At 30.8% G+C, this 17632-nt stretch overlaps 1 protein-coding gene across 6 annotated transcripts in view; it reads left to right on the top strand.

The window, feature by feature from the left end:
* Positions 1–17632, top strand: part of NOVA1 (NOVA alternative splicing regulator 1) — a 162340-nt gene that overhangs the window by 141092 nt on the left and 3616 nt on the right. The gene's annotated exons all lie outside the window — the stretch shown is intronic.

Raw genomic sequence — 17632 nt, forward strand, 5'->3', positions numbered from 1 at the left:
AGGATCTGTTTTTCACATTTGTGGTTTGTAATTGATTCCTTATATATTTAGGTTTGATGGTTTGTTTTGTTTTGTTTGGCATTTGAATATGAAGTTTCATTTAGTTTCTTGATAATCAGCTTTACACTAAATTTGTTCTTCTTGAATCTTCAGTAATACACAGTAATTTTTTTTTTAAATAATGTTCTTCCACACATATTTTGATTCAGTCTGAATATTCAATCTCTAGGCAGAAAATTTTCATTTCTATTCAATTACAAATTATTTACTAGTGATGAAAATTTAAGATTTTTTAAAACTTGTTCACAAAATGTTTCTTCATACAGATAATTCACAATTTGAATTATTGACATTACATTATCTAAAGATAAATATGCTACATTTGATTAGTACATATGAAGAAATATGCAGACAATAATGTGTGTCTCTTGAATGGATTATTTTTAAATCAAATAGCTGAATGCTGCTACAAAACATAATGCATGATTGTTCAGTCACATCTGGAAACAAAACTAAGATTTCAAGAATTATTATGTAAATAGAAGTTTAATTCTAGTTCTTTGTGGCTCCATTCCCTTCAGTGTGTAGTGTCTGCTTTTAAATACTTTAGCTGATGAGTATATATCGTAGTAAACATCTGATTTTAGGATATTATATGAGCTTTAAGGTATAAAAAAATCTATATTTGGAGTTGAAGGATATGCAAGTGCTTAAGAAACAATATTGGTTTTGTTTCCTTAAAATTTGATTTGTTTTATTAAATTATTTTAAATAGTCACTCATATTTTTCCAATAATAATTTAGTCTAAATGTAAATGTTTGTTTGTTTTTTACTGTTATAATGCATAGCTAAACAATATTTTATAAAATTATTTTTTATTCTTAACCTCTGCTATTCTGTTTCTATAGAAATAAGCAGAATATCTTCCACACAATATTAAACAAGATACAAAAGAAAAGGGATATAAGAACATAAAAGAGCTATTTTTATCATTAATCTTTAGTGTTCTTATTGGTTTATAATTTTATCACTTGCAATATTTTCTAGTGTCATCTAACTTTTACAGATAACCTCATAGTAGGTGATAAGTCATTGTCTTGTTCATTTAGGATTTAAGTGACATAGTTGTTGCCTGACTATTCAAATGATTATTATTTAGCTTCAGTATATTAAATAGATTCTGTGCTAGAACTGTCACATGAAATGGGCTTTAATATGAGAGTATTAAACTTAGCTTTTCTTTAAATAACCAGTCACAAGCATTAGAAAGTCATGTATAAGGAATATTATGTTGCTTGTCTTCTTAGTGCATAGGGGAGAAGCTGTAGGAAGGGAGACAATTTGGAATGGAAACTTTCTTTAACTGACTTTTAAAAAGGGAAAGCCATATATATTTTAGTTTTCTTTATTTGTACTTTTAACATAATATAGGAATCTTTCTCAGTGTGGATTGCATATCCCCTTCTATAATCCCCTTCTAACAGAATAGTGGATCTCTTAAGTTAAGGAATTCTGAGCTGCAGTAGGGCTGAAGTCACTTAGGTGTCCAAACTTAATTCCTATATTAATGTGGTAAATTCCCTGAAATAAGGAGAGTGGAACCAATCCAGGTCCATGGAAAAAGGCATTCTCTAGTGAATCCTTTTCTAATAAAAAAGAAAAAGCCCTTATAATTTATTTTTTTTGAACAACCAGAATTTTTTTGCCATATTTGTTTAAAGTATGTCTACAGTAGATTATTATATAGAGAATGTTTCTAAAACCCAAAACTGTTCTTTGAGATAATAGTCTTAGATGTAAAAATATAGATCTCATATGAGAGGAAGAATGGCTAAGTGAAATAGATGCTAGATTTGTAGTTCCAAGACAAATCATATAGTTGTCATATTTAGAGCTTCAAAAACAATCTCTAACATTTGAGAAATAGTAATACTCTGTTTTAACACCTCAGAGGAAGAAAAGGCTGCCACTTGAAACTACCCAATCTACTTTTGAACAGCTGTAATTATTAAGATTTTCCTAGTGTCAAGCTTGAATTTACTTGTTTTCAACTTCTACCTATTTTTGTTTTTGCTCTTTGGGGCTAAATAGAAAAAGTCTTATTTTACTTTCATATATTGACCCTTCAAGTGCTGAATGATATCTATAATGTTCCATCTGACTTATCTTCTCCAGGAGAAAATATTCTGATTTCTGTCTTCTGTATTCTCTCCAACTTATTGACAATTGTCCTTTTTAAACTGTGGTTTCTAGAACTAAACACAGTATTCCAAATGTCAACAAAATATGGTGGAATATGAAAGACCTGCCACTTCTAATTCCTGAAATCTTTGCTATTGTATTCTAAGACAGGATTAGCTTTTTTTGGCTAGATCATCACATCCTATGGATTCCTATTGAGTTGACAATCCACTAACACCACTAAATATTTTTTAAACAACCATACCTACCCCATTGTTTGCCTGCGATATTGATTTTTTGAAAATAAGTATAACTCTTCCCACCTTTTGTCATTTGCAAATATGAGCCTGCCATTCTGCTTTTGTCCACATCACTGATTAATGTTAAGTAGCACTGGACTAATCACAGATCTCCCTTAGACACTCCACTAGAAACCACCTACCTACCAAAGGGCCCTGGCTTATTAATGATTCTGCTCTTTGAATATCAGTTAAACAATTTAACAAGTTCTGAATCTATCGGACTTGTATGATGTCCTGATTTGCATCATTCCATTTTTCCACAAGAAAATTATAAGATATTTTAATCAGTCCATCGATTTAATAAGAACCTGCTATGTGTTGGGTACTATGCTAAGTGCTGGCATTATAGAGGAAAAGGGAAAAAAAAATACTTGCCTTCAAAGAGTTCATGTTTAATGATTATCAAGAGAAAACAGGAAAGACAAAAATCTACCTGTAAAGCATATGTTTTACACACAAACAAACACACACACACACACACACACACACACACACACACACACACACACACAATTCCCTTAAGCTACCAGTGTAGTAGTAGCCCTCTCACAAAAGAAAGTAAGATTAGTCTGATATGATATGATCCTGACAAATTCATGCTGTTTCTTTGGAATCATTTTTCTAAGTGTTTCTCTCTTTAATCATCTCTTTAATAATTCACTCTTGATTTTTTTGCCCCTCCCCCAAGTCGAAGTCAAACTCTTTGGCCTTTAGTTTGTAAACTTAGTTCTCTTCCTTTTTTAAAACTATGACATCTGCCCTTCTCCAGTTCTATTGGGGAACTTTACCTATTTTCAGACTCTTATATATCACTGACTGGTTGTATAAGCACATCTGATGGTTCTTTCTGTATCTGGGGATGTAGTTAATCCTGACCAGATGATATAAATTCGTTAAGAGTAGCTTAGTGCTTTCTTAACTATCTTACCTGCTTTCTTTGACTATCAAGCCTATTAGACATTTTAGTAATATCATTTTTAGCTTCCTCTTATTTGTCTGTTATCAAAGTATCTTCCATCCCCATAAAAAGTTGTATTTTTTTTGTCATTAGCTTTCATCATCATTCTTAGCTCATTCTGAGCTTTAGTATTCCTACCACTAGTTTTATAGGACTGTGATAGTCATTCTGTGTTTTATTCCTGTGTTTATAGAAAATAATTTTGCCTGTGTAAATATTCTATATTCATATTAACATTGGATTCTTCAAACAACTCCTGTTTTTCTACTTTGTTGAAATCTTTTACTTTTGCTCTCATCTCTTGGGCTGACTTCCACTATAAATTTTTATTCACTAGTATCCTATTCTTCCTCTGAACTCTTTGAAAACTCCTTTTCCTAAACCCAGAGTACACATCAGACTGTGATGATTTTTGTCTTTTTCATAAACTGTTGTGAAAAGGGCCGTGATAGTTTCTATACAATAACCATTTTGCTTCTGTTATTGAGAATAAAATGCAGAGTAGAATTTCCTATGGCTGGTTTCTCTACTTTTTGATGGATGAAATTAACATGACAGCTTATAAAGCAGTTATTATCTGCTCTGTTTTTGTCAAAAAAAGTTTCAGCTGTTTAATTCAAGTCACCTGTCACTACTATGTAATGCCTTTATGCCCTGCTTATAAATTGTTTCCTGAATTCATCTATTGCCTCTTTCTCTGCAAGTGGTCTGAAGTGTACTTTTTTGACAGAATAATTTTCCATTGATCTTTGTTCATATACTCGTTACCATGTTTCTCACTCTGGATCCTCTTAATTAATATACAGTGCCAATGCTCTTCTCTTTCCCCCTCCTATACAATAGGAAGAAATTGGAATAGTCTGATAAAAGTAAAAGGTCCTTATTAATAGATAGATATAAGATAGGCATGTCTGGCACAAATTCGGTTACCAAGTAAACACTATTTTAATAAAGGCAATTGGGACTAACTCTTTAATCTGGCTATATAACAAAACATTTCCCAATTTTCTAGGAAATGAGATTTCATTCTCCTTACAATTTATGCTAACAGAAGAAACTTTCATACTTATTTTAGTACTTTTTAAAGAGCTGGTAATATTCTTAAAATTCCAAATAATAAGGAATTTTTTCTTATGAAAAAACTGAGACAAATATTATACTAAGATACATGTGATAGCAAATGACAAACCTGGGCTTGAAATTCTGTGCTTTACTCCTAGTTCCTATGTCCGCATTTTTTGGTGGTGGTATTGGTGATGGTATTGTTGTCATTTTGGATTTTGTAAAGGTTTTTGTAAAATTTTGTAAAATTGCAGAGGCCATTCATGGGTCTAATTTCTCCACTGATTGGCTCAGGAGTTTGACCCATTTCTGACCCATTACTGTTTTAACTCTTCTTAATTGATTTAGTCCTTAATGCACAAATTCTTGAGGTTTTTCTTGAATAAATAATTATATATACCTTGCATTTAGTTCTTCCATATATGCCAGAAATACCTGGATTAGTTATTTTGGACCTAGCAGAATATAGAATTTAGTGACTATTAAATATCACTTAATGGAATACAATAAGACCAATTATCAAGATGGATTGAAGAAACTTTTTTTTTTCTTTTCAGTAAAATTATTTTACAGAGAAAGGGCATAGGGGAAGCAATTTACATTTAGGAATTAGAAATTTTTGGTGTCCCAGTTTGAGGATGATGATTATGCTGAAAATATATTTTAAATACATTTCAAACAAAAACATATTTAAACTTTGTTCAGAGAAGAAACCCTGCCAAAATATTAGGTTACATGATAACTAGTGAACTATGTGGAATAAAGAGATAAGAATGACAAAGTCAATCAATAAGTATTCATTAAGCACTTACTGTGAACCAAATACTAGGCTAAGTGAAGAAGAGAAAAAAAGCCGTTGTTGCCTTTAAGGAACCCATGTCCTAATAAAGAAAGTGGCATAAAAGTAACTATATAAATATAAATAAATTGTGTGTACACACACACACACATATACAATATAAATGGAAGGTAATCTCAGATGGAAGGTACTAACAGTGGGATAGAATTAAGGGCAGGAACACCCTCCAGCAGAAGATAGGTTTTGAACTGAATCTTAAGGAAACCAAGGAAAGTAATGAAAGAAGTTATTGTAGACATCAAGGATAGCCAGTGAAAAGGCTTTGAGTTAGGAAATGGAGTTTTATTGTGTGAGGAGCAGTAAGACAGCCGCTGTAACTGGAACATGTAAATGGTGAAGAGTAAAACAAAAGATCCAGATTGTGAAGAACTTTAAATTCAAAACAAAGGATATTTGATATTGGATCTTGGAAGTAATAGGAAGTTACTAGAGTTTTATTAAATGATGGGACAGGTTGCTTATTCAGACCATTATTTTAGGGGAGGAAAAAACCATTTAGATGAGTGGAAAGTAGGCTGGAGTGGGAAGATTTAAAGCAACAAGACAAATTATAAGGACCTTACAGTAGTCCAGACATTAGGTGATCACAGTTTGTACCAATGTAATATAAGTAAAAAGAAAGACGATGTTATGGGATTAGAAATCACAAGATTTGGCAATTTGATGTGTAAAGTAAGTATGAATGAGAAGTTGAAAATAGCATTGGGGTTTAGTAACATAGATGAATAAAGCGATAGTATGCTTTTGTCAATAATAGGAAAAGTGGGAGAGCAAGGGTTTTGATGAAAAGATATAATGTTTTGTGTTTTGGATGTGGTGCATTTGAGATGTCAGTGGGACATCTAAATCAATTTGTCCAAAAAACAGTTGGTGATACAAGAGTGTGAGAACGATTAATGCTAGATATATAGAGCTTGGGAACATCTGCATAGAGATAATAGCAAAAATAATGGTAATTCATGAAGTTATCAAGTGAGATTATATAGAGGGAAAGAAGTCTGGGGATAGAGCCTTGGAGAAGTCTCAGTTAATAGGTATGACCTGAATGAAAATACAGGAAAGGAAACGAACAAGAAGAGTGCAAAGAACAATTTTTACTGTTATTTGCAAATTTGAATTTGGTTTTGGCTTCACAAATTTGCTTTGACTGTGAGTTGATACTGTTATTGATTTGAGATGAAAGTATGGCTAAATAGAAGAATCACTATTTCTAGAATTAGAGGAACTGCCTCCAAGTACCACATATTATACTTAACTGTGACTTTAGACAAGTCACTTAACTTCCCTGTATCTGGGGCCATCTTCCAGTCCTGATCAGTGTGTTGCCCCTGTACCCATTTGCACTGGAGAAGTGAGTAAGGTAAGACTGGTGGCATTACATATCCCTTCTTCACTTAAATCCAGTTTACTTCCTGATGCCATTGATTTTCCTAGAACAAAGGACAAAATGCATTCTTCTTTTTTAGAACTTTTAAAATTACTCCTTAGAACAAATAATGCTCAAGTTAAATTCAATTTTTTAAATGGAGTTGTGTTAGAATGGTACACATCTAAAATCCCTGCTGTTATGAGAGGCTGAAGCTTATGAATCCTCTGAATTAGGGAGGTCTGAGTTGCTAAAATAGAGCTGAAACTTTTTGCTAAGTCTGGCAGTGATGAAGTAAATCTTTAGCAGCAGTGAACTGTGAGGACTGCCTTAGGGCAAAGTGGCATAGGTCAGAATAAGAGTCCTACGTGAGTTTCCATTATATTTCTAGGCTGGACAAAATAGAAATATAAGAAAACTCCATATCAAAGAAGGAAGGAAGGGAAAAGTTTGAATTAAAAATTTTATGGGATGCATAAAGGGAAATAAGGCTGGAAAGATTGACCAAAAATATAGAAGTCTTTGTATGCTAGGAGTTGAAATTTTATTTACTTAGCTCTTGAGAGTTATTGGCAGTTTTGTTTTGTTTTAAAAGTGTACACAGATAGTAAACATAGATTTGGTCATATTGAGTTGGAGCACTCAAGAGAATTTAAGGAGATAATTGGATACATGGGCCAAATAGTAAAGGCAAGTGACATCACAGCTAAAAATCGGGATTGGGCATCATTTTCATAGAAGAGATAGTTTTAAGCTTTTGGAAAATGCAAACCTAGAGAATATTGAAACAAGAACAGAGGACTGAGAATCAATCAATATATTTAGGAAGCATCTATTCTGTGCCAGACTCACTGTGCTAGGCTTTGAAGATTAACAACTACAGTGAATGAAATAATTTCTTATAGTACACTTATATTCTATCAGACAGATAACAAGTACATCTTCAACTACATACAAAATAAATACAATTAAGTTCAGTTTAAGTCAGTTGGAGAGAAAGATGGGCCACCAGTAGATGATGCTGTTAAGTGGACAATTTCCACTTAAAAATATGAACTTCAGGATCTCTACGCAAGTTTATTCTTTAGGTTCTGTTAAACTTTACAATACTTCAGACCAAATAATGAAATCACATTGGGAAGACCTGACTCAGGGAAGTTAAAAGCTGTTCCCAGTTCTGTGTTCCCTGCTCCAACTTGAAAATAGCATGTTTCACTCTGTACTCCAGATCCTTCATTGATTCATGATTTCCATAAATTGGATGAGATAATTCTCTTTAAAGAGCTTATTTCTTAAAAGCTAAAAAGCACCAGAGACTTAAGATAATGAATTTTGTCAACAACTGACTTTGTCACCTTTGCTGCTTAATTATGATAAATAAATTTAAAATCATCATTTATTGCAGATAATCTGCTCTTGAATAATCAAGAGTTGACTGAATGTTTATGTAATATTTATTCCTAGAAAATCAGTTTATAATCTGTAGCCAACATGGAGATTTTTTTTATGATAGGTAATTCTCATTTAAATATAAATTTAACCAATAATAAGAAAGATTTACTTTACAATTTTTCAAATAATCGTAGCTATATGGTACAAATGGTATAAATGAAGAACACTGGATCTGGAACCAGGGAGACAAATTTAATTCTTGTGTCAGATACTGTATATGACCCTAAATACCTCAGGCTCACTTTCCACATCTGTGAAATGGGAGAAACAATAAATAACACCTATCTCACCAGGTTGTGAGAATTAGACAAAATAATCTGTGAAGATCTATTTAAATGGTAGCAATACACACAGTGCATAGAATGCTGGACCTGAAATCAGGAAGATCTGAGTTCAAATTTGGTCTCAGACACTTACTAGCTGTGTGACTCTGGGAAAGTCACTTAATTCTGCCTCAGTTTCCTCATCTCTAAAATGATCTGGAGAAGGAAATAGCTAGCTACTCCAATGTCTTTGCCAAGAAAATCTCCCAAAGAAGTCACAACTAGTCAGACACTACTGAAAAATGACTAAAACCTTAACATAATCATATACATATGTAACTTTTGAAAAATTTAAACCTAGGTTTTGTTATACTTTAAACTGGTAAGACATAATAGCTGCTGCAATTTAGTTATTCAATACATAGTAACCACTAGTCTTACAAAAATAGTAAAAATTAAAAATAAACTGGTAAATGAATGTTACTTAGATTTCTACTTAGTATGTCATTTATTACTTTGTTTTAGTTTCTATGTACATTGAAAAAAGATTCCTTATTATGCTCAAAGCCATTATAAAAGTATTTTATGTAATGTTTTGAATATTAAATTGGAGAAAATTGACTTTCTTATGAGAAACCACTATTTCCCCCCCAAGTTATATTTATTTTTAAATTGATTTTATGTTAAGAATTGAGCATTTTTCTTATTCTATGCCTCCAAAATACTGGTATTAGAGGGATTCTATCTTTTACATATCTCTAAATATATTCTTCAAAGAGTTCCCTTTGTTTAGATTAGCTTGACACATGGATGGTGTAGATAAATAAGTTCTTTAATCACTCTAGATTTCAATTTAATCTGTTTAAGTGAGGATAGAATAATACACCAACCAGTGTTCACCTGCAGAAAAATATGCTGTTCCCTGATCACTTATTATTTAAAAACTTAAATTTAGAGCTTGAAGGGATATCAGAGTCCATCTTGTTCAAAACCCCTTATTTTATAGATACAGTGAAGCCAGAAAAGATTGTCATTTGTCCAAGATCACATTGAGCCAAAATTTGGACAAAAGTTCTCTGACTTAGTCCAGTACCCCTCATCTGGAAATCTGGATACTCTAATTGCTTTTCTTGATCCTTCTCTCTCCTGTTTTTTTCTCTTAATTCCCTGACAACTTGCTCTCAGTTGACTTTACTAGGTCATTTATTCATACTTTTCCCATGAATCATATATCTCTGCCAAGGAGTACCTGATCTCTGTTTCCTTCTCTCTTTACACCAGGGGTTCTAAAATTATCATAGACTCCTTATAAGAGTAATATTTTTTGGTAATTTAAGGAAATGTTAAATTTCAATTAATGGTTAGTGAAAATTAAGGTATAACTTTTTTTTTCCTCTTCCAAGTTTTCAGACTGCTGAAATCTATCCACAGAGTCCATGGACCTCAGATTAAGATCTTTTATTCTATACCCTTTTCTGTGATCTATCAGCTCCCAGGAATTCAGTCCTTATTTCTAGAAGATCACTCCCAAATCCGTGTATCTAATCCTAAATCTACTCTTCTGAGTTCTGGGTAAATGTTACTAACTACTTCTGAATTCTCCACATGGATATCCAGTAAGTATCTAAAAATAAATATATCTAAGATAGAATTCATTCTCCTTTCCATAAACCAGCCACTCCAAACATTAATATTACAAAAGAAAATGATAATAAATTTGGAGTCATATTTGGCCTCCCATTCTATATGCTTTCCCTTTCATTCAATGGACATATCTTGTCAAATCTTTTTTCATAACATCTTACATCTATCCCCTCCTCCCCACTTAGACAGTCGTCACCATAAATCATGTGTGTATTACCACCTGAATTATTGCAGTAATTTCCTAATTGATCTCTTTTTCTCCAGTCTTGCTTCTCTCCAACCAATCTTTCACACAGCCAAAATAATATTCCTAAAACATAGATTCAGCTATGCTATTCACCTGCTCATGAAGCTTTAGTGATCTCTGTGGCTCCTAGGATAAAACACAAATTCATTAGCTTTTCACAGTCTGATTCCAGCTCATCTTTCCAGACTTATTCACATTGCTCCCTTCCTTACATACTATATTCAAACAAAAAGGTTCTACTTGCTATTCCTAAAATTTGGTATTCCATCTTCTACCTCTATAATTTTGTCCCCTTGCCTCCTGAAATATTCTCACCATTCCTGAATTATATTCTTTAGGAACAAATGTGATATCCACTTAATTTATGCAACAATATTGTGCAGCACTTTGTTTATATAAGCAAAATGATTGTACATGGGTCTAATAATGGCCTGCTCACCCATTTTTCAGATAAGGAAAATCTTTTACATTTTGGGAGAAATTGGAAATTGAAGTAAATTATTTTAATCCCTTCCTCTCTTGTCTTTTCTTTCTCCATTCTAACTCCACTCACCCCACCACATATAAATATATAGAAACTATAAGTATTGCCTTTAATGAGGTTTTACAACTTGAATTCTCACTCAGAACAAAAAATACACACACACACACACCCACACACACACCCCTCCTGCATATGAGCACAGAATATCTTTGATGCTTTATTCCTGAATTGACCTGTTAATTATAATATTTGTCCACATAAGCTATCCCTAAATTAAATTGAAATAATAACTGGATTAGGGCCCTGTAGAAGAGCTATTCACTTCTTTTAGCAATCTGTCAAGATGACAATAACATGATCTATTTTACTATATATATGTGTGTGTGTGTGTGTGTGTGTGTGTGTGTGTGTATGTATGTATGTGTGTATATGTATGTATGTGTGTGTATATATATATATATATATATATATCTATATATAGATATATATATATATGTATGTATGTATATATATATATGGTCTGGAGAATAGTTTCTTAACCAACTTTGTGTAATCAATCCTTTTGGCAATCTGGTGAAGTCTCTGGACCCTTTTTCAGAATAGATGAATAAAAGACATAAAATGGAAACTATTTCAAAATAGATTTATCAAAATATTACAATAAAAAACAAGTCCACAAACCCAAGAATAAGATCCCCTGATATGGATAAAGTATTTTAATTAATTAATTAATTTTGTAAGCTCTAGTTCAGTTGCTTTTTAAATAAATTCAACCTTAAAATAATCATAGCTAAGTGAAATAGAGGAATTAGTATATATCAAGTGGAAATTTTTAAAGAATTGTTGGACCAGTATTCATTAGTTTATTTTATTAGTAATAATTGATAGTTTACAAGTTAATTTAAGTGCTTATTTAACTTTGTTCAGATTAGAAAATGCTAAAAATGCAAAAACTTATGACAAGTTACAACGCTTTATGTAATAAGTATAATGATATTTTTCTGTATATTTAAGTATCTGATTTTTTAAAGAACAGGCTTTTTTTTTTTTAAAGAAAATTGATCTTTTGGAAATTTTAACTTTAGGCTCAGAACTTTAAGATATCTTATTTGGAAAAAGGTATTGAAAAACCATTAAATATATTTTTAATTTGATGCTTATACAATAATAAAGCAAAAAAGGAAGAATAAACATTAAATTTTATAACACTACATTGTACGTTAAACAAATAATACCTTTTTGCCCAAGATGCCATTGAATAGAAGAGGGGAATTTTTTAAAAAATGCATAAATTGTTATTTTGGTCTCTAACGCTAGACATATTTGATAAAAGATCAATTTGTTCATGAAAACTTTTATTTAGGTTTTTCATATTTTATAAACTTTACTATGGTTTATAAAACCGATTTTCCATTACAGCTCTTTGAGATTTTTCTAGTGGAATTAATTTGTGTACAATACAGAGTACTTAATTTATCCTGCTTAAAAATTTGCTAATGGGGGCAGTTAGATGGCATGGTATATAGAGCACTAATCCTGAAGTCAGGAGGACCTAAGTAAAAATGTGCCTCAGATACTTAACAGGTGTGACTTTGGGCAAATCACTTAACTCCAATTGCCTTACCCTCCCCAAAATAATTAATTAATTAAAGTTTGCTGATTTGGTACTGAAGTAATTTTACCTCTTGCAATTTGTGTGTATATTTCTATGTATGTGAGTGTGACACATATATATGTACAGATATAAACACAGTGACAAAAAAACAGACTTTTAGAAGAGGCAAATTATAAATTTATTTTCTAAATTATTTAAAAAATACCTTTTAAACAGTATTACATTTATTTTTAAAGTAAGGGTTTTTTGTTTTGTTTTTTAACTTTTGAGGCAACAACCATTCTATGTAAAAGTGACTTGTATTACCTTGTCTCAAACTAGACCCTTAAGAAATGACCAAAGGTAAATTTTTCAAAGGAATAATTTGCAAATAACAGATTTCTATTCTTTTTTTCACTGTCCTTTATTCTTTGAGAATAATAAATTTGCAATCTCCAAGAACATTTTGGAATTAGGCCATTGTAATCACTCCACCCTTAAGCATTGGGAGGAAATAATATTTTTTTGGTTAGGATCCAGCAATCTCTCTTTTGCTGTCAACTTTTGAAATAGGAATCTTTGGGTCAGTAACTAAAGTCACTTTTAGATTTTTATCATGAGACATTCTTTAAATGGAGCTTAAAAATGAAGATGAATAAGTATATAAGATTAAAAAGCAGGAGAGATCCTAAACACTAATTTCATTGTCATTTCAATATTATAACATTTTTATTTGGATAGAATTAAGATTAATCAGTCCCACAAAGATCTTTTCCTTTTACACTTTATTTGGAATTTGGACAAGTACTTTATTAGACCTAAACTACATGTTCCATATTCTTTTTCTTTCCAAAAAGCACTAAGATTCCTTGTTCCCTTTGGTACTTGTGCTAGAAATTAAGTGAAAAGAGAAAATGTTTTTCCCCATAGAGACAGAAATTACAACAAAACATGTCATCTTGAATCAGATAGTTTACCTCCTTTTCCCTCAGTTTTTCTGGCTTTAATAGGGGGATATATTCTATGTTCATTCCATAGTAAAATTCAATAGATTTAGTACAAATAAATTAAATTTTTTTTAAAAAGTATATAAATGTGAGAGATTATTACTACCATTACTGTGTAAAACCTAGACTTTGATGTTGGACTTCTTTATGTTTCTCATTAATTGTTTATATGATGTCAGTATTTTAATATTTTTAAAAGATAAGTCTTAAAAGGAATAATGTTAATTTTATTAGTTCATTCAGCCAAAATTATATGCTCATTGTATTCTTGGTGCTATTTGACATAAAAGATGTAATATAAGTTGGTGGTTTATGTTCTGATAAATTATATAAGAAAATCAAGAAGCAGTCTTTCTCTTGTAGTGGTTCCTGATAGATGTAATAGGTGCCTTTATTCAGTTTAATATAATTCACCAAATATTGCTTGAGCTCCTCCTTGTTCCATGAACTGTGGTAGTGACTAGAGATATAAAGACAACAAGGAATCAGTCCCTACTCTCAGAGCTTACATTCTTCTGAGCTAGGGTGTAGAAGTTTATGAGAGATGTTTCAAAATAGAATTGACAGTGTTTGGTAACTTACCTAATGGGAGGTGTGAGTGACAAAGGAAATAGAAAAATCACCTAGCACATACTAAAGTTAATAATTTATTTTTGTTGTTGTTGTTCATTAACTAAAGATAACTTCCCAGTCACAAGCATGAGTAAATGTGCTGCAATCAACAGAGAGAGGGAAATTGATTAAAGCAGCATATTTAGAGCAAAAAATTTAGAAGAATTATGATGTGGTTTAAAGTTGCTGAATATAAAGTAGTCCTGAGTTCATATTCTTATTCCATTAGGTTACTGTCTGTAGATAACTCAGAATTAGAAGCATGGGTAACTGGTCTGAGTCCTTTATCACTAATGATAAGGAAGTTAGATTTGGTAACAAAAATGTTGAGCTTGAGGTATGTGATAACACATATAGGTAGAAATGCACAGTAAACAGAAATATGAATCTAGAAACTATGTTTGAAAAGATAATCATATTTGACAAGTTACAGGCAAAAATAATGTAGTATAAAGTAGGATGTGAATCTATAGGTAATAATATGTTCATCATACTAGTATCTTTGATTATGAATCTGTTACTGTACAGGAAACTGATTTTTATATTTACATGTAGTTCATATCATTGTTCTTCCTGTTTGAAATTTCTGTGAAGTAAATACATGTGTGTATATGTGTATGTATGTGTGTGTGTGTTTTAAATATAGTTATTGCATATAGCATACTTCTATTAACAAAGAAATCATGAAAAATACATCTTTAAAAAGGAAAAATCCAAATATTCTTCCTAAATTATATAGTTTAAGTGATTTTGGAAATTTATAAGAAATGGGAAATATTAATTATGAAAACAAAGAAAGTGAAGCCTTTGTTATAAAGATGTAAACACCATATTTATAATTACATAGGAAAATTTACATATGGTGCCAAAATAAAAAAAAATGTACGTACAACCTAGTTAACATGACTTGTACAAGACAACTTCTTTTCCCATTTGTCATTGTCAGTGGATTTAGATATAATGTTAATTATTGATATCTAATTGATCTTCTATATAATTTTTTCATAATTTGTTATAGTTATGGTATTTTGTTAACTTTTTTATCAGGCAGTTGGAAATTCAGCATGAGAATTTTTTTTAAAAAGAGAGGTATAACAATTACTTTGAGTGTTGTTCTGATTAGTAAATATTTCTTCATAAAAAAAGATTAAAACCATATTGCCATTTGGTGCAGTCTTTAAATGGCTTTAAAATTATTCATTTGTAAAATGTTTCAGATACTGTGAAAAAATATTTTCTTGTATATCATTTTTAATTTTATATTCATCTCATTTCATTCTTAAAATAGTAAATTTTCATGACACTATTTGTGCATAGGATAAAATGTCAAGGCATCACTTATTTATCTTCTCATTTTACTGTTCATTTTAGTTAGTGTGTAACTGATGCCAATTAACAATACTGCAAATTATGACATTTCTACCAAATGACATTCAACAAAGAAATGCTTTATTATCTATATATATTGGATGAAAATGCCAAAAATCTTTTTCTAGTGTAAATTTTATATCTGAGTGCTCACTAATCAGTATAAGTGGGACATTCTTAAGAAATAGCTTTAAGAGAATTAAAATGTGTTTCATAGAATAAAAAGATCACTATATGTAATACCAAATAAAAGCAAATTTTATTTTAATAATAATTGTGTGTAGAAAAAAAGCTAGATCATAACAATAGACACTATTACTATAAAAGTTAAACTTTACTGTAAAAGTTAACCTTTAGTGAATATATGCTTTTAGAGAATCATTATAATAAATCAGATATCTTAGTTTAGAATCCATGTGTATCTTTTAACACCTGATACTTGATTTAAGGGGAGAAAATTGAAAAAGATATAACTATGTTCCTAAAGTTATTGTGTGAAAGTGTCATTCTAATTTAATATGTACTAAGTAACATCTAGATTTTTGTGGCTACCAAGTTAATAAAAATATAATGTGCATGATATCTTAACAGCAGTATTCAGCAAACAACTTATTTCAGCCTACTCCATTTTGATGATCTGGGATGCTGAAAATGAAGACTATTGATTCCTCCTCCATGTCAGTAATAGAGCAAAGACAGTGTATTTGAATTACTTGTTATATGTCATGTTTTCCTTGATACTTGTCAAAATAATAGTCATGAGAAAATTATATGTGTAATAGGATAAAAAATGAAGTAAAATATTCATTTTTGCATGTTATAATTTTGCATATAAATTTATGAAGTCATATACCAAAGATCAAGATCTTATATCTAACATTCTAAAAGTACTTTCTTGATTTTGAGAAGATATACATGATGTCATACAATAGGGTGTTGTATATTCAAGAATATCCTAGATCCAGAGAATGGAATTCAGGGTGATGTGGACAAGTTCACCAAGGACTTATTTGCCTCATAATATCAGGTGCCCTAGCATTTACTGGTAATGAATGCTTCTGTAAAGAGTCACTTCTTCTACAACATAGTTTATCCATCATGGCCTCCAATTCTGTCCACAAAAACTTGGATGAAGTATTCTTCATTGGCTATTCTTGCTAAAATAATGACTCCTTTTAGGAGAGTATCCTTATGACATTATTACAATGCAGCCACATACAGTGTGACTTTGTAGAAATTTTACTAAGTTCCTCCCCACGCCACTAAAAAAACAAGCAAAATAAGACAGAAATTAATTTCAGTCATGTTAGTCTAGTGCCAAATAATGTGTTACTTAAGTATATAGAATATTGGCAAAACATACCCACAATCTTAAGTATATATATCTTTTATATTTCTGGTTTAGATTTCTGTATTGCTTTGCATGATCTCCCAGAGTTTAATTGTGGAATAAACATGTAGAATTATTAAAAGTCTTCTTTTTAAAAAGCAAATTGCTGAGATGATTTGTGTTTTTGAGTGATTGTTTAAAATTGATATTTAAATTTTGAAGTTTAACTTTTCATTTGGCTTACAGGATAATATAGACTATGCTATTTTAAATGTACTTATGACAAAATTTTGCATTGATTTTATGGTCTTAGAACATGTTGATTAAAGAATTTTTTGTAGAGAGACTTTTTAAAATTATGATGCCAACGTATTCTTTGGTCCGAGATAATGTGTTCAGAATTTGAGTGTATGCTTATAGTATTCCTTTGTGTAGGATTTTTAAATTATTCTGTAGGTTTGTGTTAAAATTTCTTATCAACACATCCTAGGCCTTCTCTGTGCCAGTAGGTGTTGTATAGAGTACAGAAAAATTATCTATCCATGTTCTGTATTAAATTTATACATTTCATGGTCATATTAGTAAATAATTTCAAAATTCCTAAGACCATATAGATAGAGAAATAGAGAAGACAGACAGATAGGACAAAATTTTATGCAGTTTTAAGTTTTAATAACTCAAAGTTGCACTAAGACTTTGGGATACCTTTATATGTGTGTGCATGTGCATGCTTGTAGTCAAATGTATAATTAAGGATATGGATGTATAGATATATCTATATACATACGCACACACACAAAAACATAATGTGTGTCTCTAAAGAAGATCAAGGTGAAAAAGATTATTCTCTTTTTATAATGTACATTTAGAATTCTTCCATGTCTAGAATTATAAATTTGAGA

Source organism: Antechinus flavipes, chromosome 2, assembly GCF_016432865.1.
Source record: "Antechinus flavipes isolate AdamAnt ecotype Samford, QLD, Australia chromosome 2, AdamAnt_v2, whole genome shotgun sequence".
Lineage (NCBI taxonomy): Eukaryota > Metazoa > Chordata > Mammalia > Dasyuromorphia > Dasyuridae > Antechinus > Antechinus flavipes.